Raw genomic sequence first — 7,509 nt, 5'->3', positions numbered from 1 at the left:
TTAATAAGAGGAATTACATGAATAGAAAAAAAAGCCATCAGTGATTTCAAGTATTCCATCATGAAATATTAAAAATAAACAATGGGATATTGCTTGTACACATAGAAGTATCATAATTGCAGTCATGCTTAACAGTCAAGTTATAATACATGACAACCAGGATATGACTGGAACAAAAGGACAAATTTCTCTTCCTGAACTACAGAGAGATTTGTAGGATTGGTGTCTAATGACTGTTATCATCCAGGACAACAAAAAAATGAGCCCAGTCTGAATAGTTCTCTCTGGTTTTTTTGTTTTTTTGTTTTTTTTTTTTTAGTTTTTGTGGGTCTCAAGATTGATGGATGTTTTTCTAGGGCAGCATTGCTTCAGCCCTATCCTGTGTCCTAGGCTTTCATGATACATGTGCAGAAAAGACCTTGTCTTCCCTCACATTTCTGAATACACTTGAATCATATCAAATTTTAGTTATTTACATCCTTGCTGTTGTTTTATCATTAAATTGATGGGAAAATATCCATCTTAAGAGTAGCTGATCAATGTTTTTTAACTGAGCATTTAATGTAGCAGAGAAACTCACTGCTACCTGCAAAATATGTGTTTAGATTTCAAAAAAGACTTTTTAGACCTTAAAAATAACTGAGGTACGGATAACTTTCAAAAAAAATACTGTAAAAGAGAGTATTCATGCTTCAGTGTTTAAGCTAAATGCTGTCATTAAATATCAGTTGCTTAGTATTTAGTTCACAAGACCACAGAGTCCTATAGTCGTTGCTCTTCCCTTTAAAATTTCCTGTTGTCCCTTTGGATGCTTCATGTTACGTCTGTAGGTGGGACAACAGATGGAGCTGGCACTTACTCTGCATCTTAGTCCATGGACTTACACCATCCAATTTCCTATCACACTGAAAAGCTGTGTTGTGAGTGGTTCAGCTGAAAAGTCTCAGTTTAGAGGATGGTGACCTGCAGCAAGGGACCTCGGTATGCTATAGCGTTTTTGGTATCCCACTCTGAATTCCTGAATTTGTGTTAGAGTTTGTCTCCTTAATGCTTGTAGGACATCACACTTGGGGTTTGGCTCTTTACTTTTAATTCACTAAAATCCAGTTGAATCAATTAATGATGACTATCTTTTAGGAAAGGGGGAGTTGGCAACATGCTCAAAAAATACAGGGGAGTGTCACAGAAAACTGGTGTTTGATGATAGGAGCGTACGCCTGAAAGCAGGGGTCGTGGCAATGATCAGGAGATTTGAGATAAAGGAAACTGAGGCTAGAGCAGATAATCCTGAGATTGTCCACTGCTCTGTGTAAATGGCCCACTCTTCCCACAACCTGAGAGCTGCCCATTTCTAGCTTTTGTCACAGATGGAGTTTTGCATGGCAGGCAGTCCCTCTGCATCCCTGGTAAGCTACAGCTCGATATGTTAAGATGAGCCAGCACTGATGCTGATTTTTCCAGTATCCATGCATCACAGCTGAGCTACCACTTTTCTGAATTCTCTCTGTGGGTAACAAATATGAAAGTCAATTCACTGCAAAGCAGAATCAGGAAGCTGTAATGTAGTTAGTGCTACCTATCTCCTTAACTGTCTTTTTTCAATCATTTCATGATCGGCTCAGTGTTGTTCCTTCCTTTCCAACCCTAACTTCATCCCACTGGCAAGGCCTACAGCAAAGCATGTAGAAGACACCTTTCTGCTGAGAAGTAGTTATGGGAGCAGCACTCTCAGTGATGCTGATGGAAGCTAAATATTGTTGGTAACTTTGAGGTGGGAAGAATGTGTTCATGGCAGGACTTGCTGATCTCAGCAGTGTGCTGTAGGGAAGCACCTTGTGCAAAGCTGGACAAGTGACAAGAGTATCTGCAGCTGTTGTCACTGGTGCTTGGCGTGTGGTAGAGGTTGCTGGTTGTATTCATCAGCATTTGTTATAACCTATTCAGATTATTTCAGCAGTGTGACCTACAAGATTCTGGGTGTTTTAAATCAGTGGCTTAGCTCAGGTTTTTCATACAGAGGCCCAGTTACATACTAACCAGAGTGGCTAAGACCAATTTTTATGTGACATTTTTCTCAAATAAGTTAATTCCTATTGGAAAAGATGCAAAAACATAAATGTAAGAACAGCACAGTAGCTACAATGCATGCTAAAAACCAGAGAGGAGATGGTAACAAGCCAAGCAATTACGTTTCATAGGTCATCACCTTTTTGCAAAAAGCAAGTGATTGTAAGTGATTGTTATCTATCTCAGAAACAGCATGGCCTTATAAAACATGTCTCTGGCATGCAACTTGTGGAGAATTGTTAGGTCAGTCTATTTAAATCTCTGAGCATCTGAATTTTGTTTTCACAATACAGCCGGTCAAATCCTTCTCAGTCAGGTCTCCTCGCTGCAGATACGTTTCCTGCTCTCGCACAGAGTTGCCCAAGCGCTAGTTAATAGCGACACCAAGTGGTTAAACACTTTATTCCTATGCGACATTTTTCAAATTATTTCCTCCGCGTCATCTTTGATTTTGAAACATCACTGTTGTTTGTTATTTTGCTGTTGTGGTTCTGTTTTGAACAGCCCTGATTATGCCAGTGAATATTTTTTTTCCCTTAATGCACACAAGTTCTCACTTGTTATATAACCAAACACCATCCTCAGAGTGCTGCTCTGGTTCTTTCTGTCTATATACTGCTATCCATGTAAAGTTTCCTTTCTCTAGTATAGAGAAATCTCTGGATTTTAATGAGGTATGTGTTGAGAAAGATATGCAAACAGAAAAGCAGCAACTGCATTGAAATCCTTTGTAGAACAGCAAAAATAAACAGGTAAATCAGCAACATGAGCTATTGGATAGAGAATCTTCAAGGAACAGAGAATCTGGTCATGCCAGAATAATGCAGCCTTGTTTCTCCTACATGTCTTTTCAAATGGGAGGGTATCTAGTGGCAACCTGTTCCCCTGTTTTCTTCCTCACCAGGGCTCTTGTGAAGGAAGGACAGGGATAAAGCAGCCTGCTTTGAAACCCTGCTGACAAAACCAAAATTCATAATACTATTGAATTAGAGCCCACTGCCAGACAGCTATTTATATGGTGGCATCGTTCATAAATCCACAAAATAACAGCTCTGGTTGTAGTCGTTCCTTTCCTTGTCAATCAGTTAGAGATTCTTGGTGGCCTTATTAGCACCATATTTCTTAAATTTGTGATCGTATACTTCAAAAAGAGCTCTATTAGCCTGAAGTGTTGCTTTCTGCAGCAAGCAAGATGGCTAAGTTGAATTGGTCTGTCTTAACAGCTACCTAAGCAAAAGAATGCCATCTGTAGAAGTCCAATACTCTCACTTTTGTTATAAAAAACAGGACAAGAGAATAAGTATTGAAAAACGTCTAGGCGAATGACAGTCAGGAAATACCTATCTAGAAAACAAACCTATGGAATTGGGGACTGGGGAGATTAAGAGTGGAGATTACAGAAAAAAAATGTTAATTTGAACAGAAGTCATTGGTAAGTCTCCAAGTTAATGGCCAGCCCTGCTACTCACAGGATAAGTAGCAGTTGTGTAATTGCTTGCATTAAAAATGATATCGAAGAAAGTTCAGTTAAAGAAGAGTGAGTAAAGAAATAACTACTTAGGTCAGTCTGCTATTCTTGCTAAAAATAGCATATTTAAGTAACTACTATTTTCTCAGGATTGGCAACTATTCTAACAGCAGATACGAAATTTTTTCCCTAAGTGGATTTTTGGCATAGATAGTAAGCTCTGTACTGTTCGTGTAGGACAAGTGCATTTGTGCCACTGAGTTGGAAGGTGACAGTGTTTTTTGATGGTGCCCTTGTTATCTCAGTAATTGTCAGCTCCCTTGCCAGTGTAATGAGCTAGTGGAGCAAAATACAGTTGATGCCAGTGGAATTGTGAGGATTCAACTAATTCAACTGCTACTGCAGAAGCTGCTGATGTGTCAGGATGAATGGAGACAAAACTGTAGGGGATACATCTTTGAAAGGAGGAAAGGTGAAACCATCCTAAGGAAAGAGCAGGATAATCATAAGAGGCCTATATGCATTTTATATGATTGGCTATAGTGTATGCTCTAGTTCAACATTGTAGCATACAGGGTTTTTTGAATTTCAGTAAATACTGTGTTTGAGTATTGCTGTGAAGTTTTGATGTTTCTTGCAAATAAACTGCTATCAGTAAGTTATTGAGTTTTCCAGGTAAAAATGTTAGTATAGCATCATTCCAGTGATGTGGTTACACACAGACACATGTAAGTTCCTTGAATGCCCGTTATCTGGTGGTTCTTTACCAACCTGTTCTTCAGGTAATTCCATTTAATGTCTCAGCAAGCTGTGCATGGTAGTAGCCCAATTTTATAAGACACAGAATAAGGTTTGCTGTTCATAGACACTTCCATAATCTTTAGATTATGAAACCAGCACTGATTTTTGTACATGACTTTTCATGGAATCATAGAAGCCATGGACCATGAAGTCCAACTCCTGGCTGCACACAGGACCTCCCAATTCAAAATCAGACCATGTATCTGAGAGTGTCATCCAGGCACTTGAACTCCAGCAAACTCGGTGCCATGACCTCATCCCTGGGAAGCCTGTACCAGTGCCTGACCACCCTCTCAGTGAAGTACCTTTTTGTGATAGCCAACCTGACCCTCTCCTGCTACAGCTTCATGCTATTCCCTTGGGTTCTATCCCTGTTACCAGAGAGCAGAGATCTCTGTCCCAGCATTCCCCATCATGAGGGAGCCATGGGCCACAATTAGGCCTCTCCTCAGCCTCCTCTTCTCTGGGCTGAGCAAACAAGGGGACTTCAGCCACTCCTCATAAGTCTTCCCTTCTAGACTCTTCACCATCTTTCTAGCACTCCTTTGGACATTCTCTAGTAGTTTTATGTCCTTCATGTACTGTGGATCCCAAACCTGCTGGAGGTACTGCGCAGTACTCAAGGTGCGGCTGCGCCAGTGCAGTGTAGAGTGGGAAAATCACTTCACTTGACTGGCTAGCAGCATTATGCTTGATGCACCCCAGGATGTGATTGGCCTTCCTGGCCTGGGCACACTGTTGATGCCTGTTCAACTTGCTGCTACCCAAGTTTTCTTTCAGCAGGGCTGCTCTCCTGTATCTCATCCTGCAGTATGTTTGTATAGCCAGGATCTATCTCAAGTGCAGAATCAGGGACTTAGTCTTGTTATCTTTCAGCTTTAGATAAAATTTAGTAAAATTTCTGGGTGTAGGCCATTGGTTCAACATTAGCTACCTCTCACTGGCAATGCACCATTGCATAAAAGTTCTTTTTCAGTTGTGACTTTGCATACTGTACCACAACGCAATCTTATATTTTAGAGCTTCTGCTTGTCCAGAAAGAAGTGATTGTTTTATGTATTTAGTGCCCCTAATGACAAATATGTGACTCAGCTATTTCTGTCCATGCCTCTCAGTGTTCACCATTTCAAGAAACAGCAGTTGTTTTGTTGCCAGAATTGCTTGATTTCCATAGAGATTTGATGCCCACTCATTGTCAATGCTGAAATTAATGTAATAAGTAATTTCACAAGAAAGGCTGTAAAAAGAGCTGCTTATGCTATAAAAAGAATTCCATATGGCTTCACATTTCCCACACTGAAAATCCTTTTGCTATTCCTCATTCATGCTTTATCAAGTTGAGAGCTATATTACCATTCTTCTCTTTGAAAGGGCATTGGAGATAGCACAAATTAAAAAGTGTAAATGCAAGAGAAAAACTTAACTGTTTTTAATTAGTGGCAAGCTAGGCCTGTCTCAAATTTATAGAATCATAGAATTATCCTGGTTGGAAAGGATCTTTGGAGATCATCCACTGAAACCCCATTGCTAAAGCAGTTTCCCTAGAGCAGGTTGCACAGCAAAGTGTCCAGGCTGGTCTTGAACATCTAGGAGGATCTTGAATGTACTAGGAGGTGTTTTGAGAAGATGCTATTTATCTGGAAGAGGAACTACATTTTCATGTATTTAATTATTCATAAGTCATATTCTGTAGTGGTTCACACCTGCAAATATCAAGAGAGTTCCAAGACCCCAGGCAGCAGTCATTGGAAGATAAGCATTCAATTTCTTTCCCAGTGTTATAAGAAGTGAGCAACTTGAAACTTGTGTTTTCCAAGTTAGAGAATCAGGAAGAAGGGTGTACTTGGGATGTTTGCTGTAAAGCAAATTTAAGATCTTGAGGAAAAAAATTACCTTATCTTTCAAGATCCAGGCAGGTTTTGTGACATATGAGGTACCATATGGGATGCTGCTGAGTCGTGGGACTTGTTTCAGCTCTTGCTGAGGCTATCTAAGAGATATTTTGAGATGTTTTCATACAGTTTGCAGAAGTTAATAAAATATCGTATGAAACAGCTTCTGAATTAATCAAAAGCATTTTGAGTCTCTCCTCAAGCCATAGAAAAGAAAGGCTGAAAGCTGTTGAAGATTGATTAGCCTCCTGTGAGAAGCTATTTTTTTAAGATTCTGATTGCATATTTGGGAAGGGTCCTGCAAAGCTGTGAAAGAGTCATCCTTAAGTCCTGACAGCAGTTCTTAGAGCTCGCTCCCTCAGTAATTAAGAGTTATGAGCTAGTTTTTGGGTTAGGCAGCTGAATCAAGCGAAGGTACAGCTTGTGGGTTTGGGAGTTTGAAAGAGTTACCCTGTTTCATTGTCAAGAAAACCTATTCTTGCTTAGTGAAGTCAACTTTTCTGTACTTACAAATTCTTTCTTAACAAGAAAATCATCAGATAATGCTAACCCAAAACCGCAGCACATTTGCCGTTTTCTCATTGTAGTAAACTGTTGAAGTTTTCAAATATTTTTATAAGACTGTATCAACTAAAGGCTCATTACTTTAACAGAGAATTACATCATAGAAATTTTAAAAGAATCTATCCTTTCTATACAGGTAAAATATGATCATCTCCCTCCTGGGATAAGTGAGCTCTTAGAATTTTCCATAGAAATTTTGTATCTGCCAACTTAGAATATGTTTAAGGGAAATGTCTTAAGTAGCCTGAAAGTAACTGAGCAGATAGAAACCTACTGGCAATTATATGTCAACAATAAAATAAAACCCAAAGTTCTGTCTCTTAATGATGTACAAGTGATATATGACAAAAGATTGCGTTCTTAATTAGGAGATCATATATAGTTAATGCATAATACTCAAAGTGCTTTATCTGAATACTTCATAGAATAGCTACTTTTTCCAAAGCATCCTCTTACGCTTTGCATTAACCAAGTACATTGTAAGGGTTAAACCAGCATCAGCCCTTATTATTGTACATTACTAATTGGCAGGACATAAATGACTATTCATTATTTTCAGTGAGATGACTATGCATGAGGTCTTAGCAAATCATTTAATGAAATCATCATGCTGTGCATGTTAACATTATAGCAGTATCTTACTCACAAGGGGCAGAGAAAAAAAGAATCATTAATAAAGGACAGAAAATGGAAAAAAAACTAACTTCTTTTTCTCCT

Source organism: Lagopus muta, chromosome 8, assembly GCF_023343835.1.
Source record: "Lagopus muta isolate bLagMut1 chromosome 8, bLagMut1 primary, whole genome shotgun sequence".
NCBI lineage: Eukaryota > Metazoa > Chordata > Aves > Galliformes > Phasianidae > Lagopus > Lagopus muta.
The sequence above is the reverse complement of the archived record's forward strand: the minus strand, read 5'-3'. Positions refer to the sequence as shown.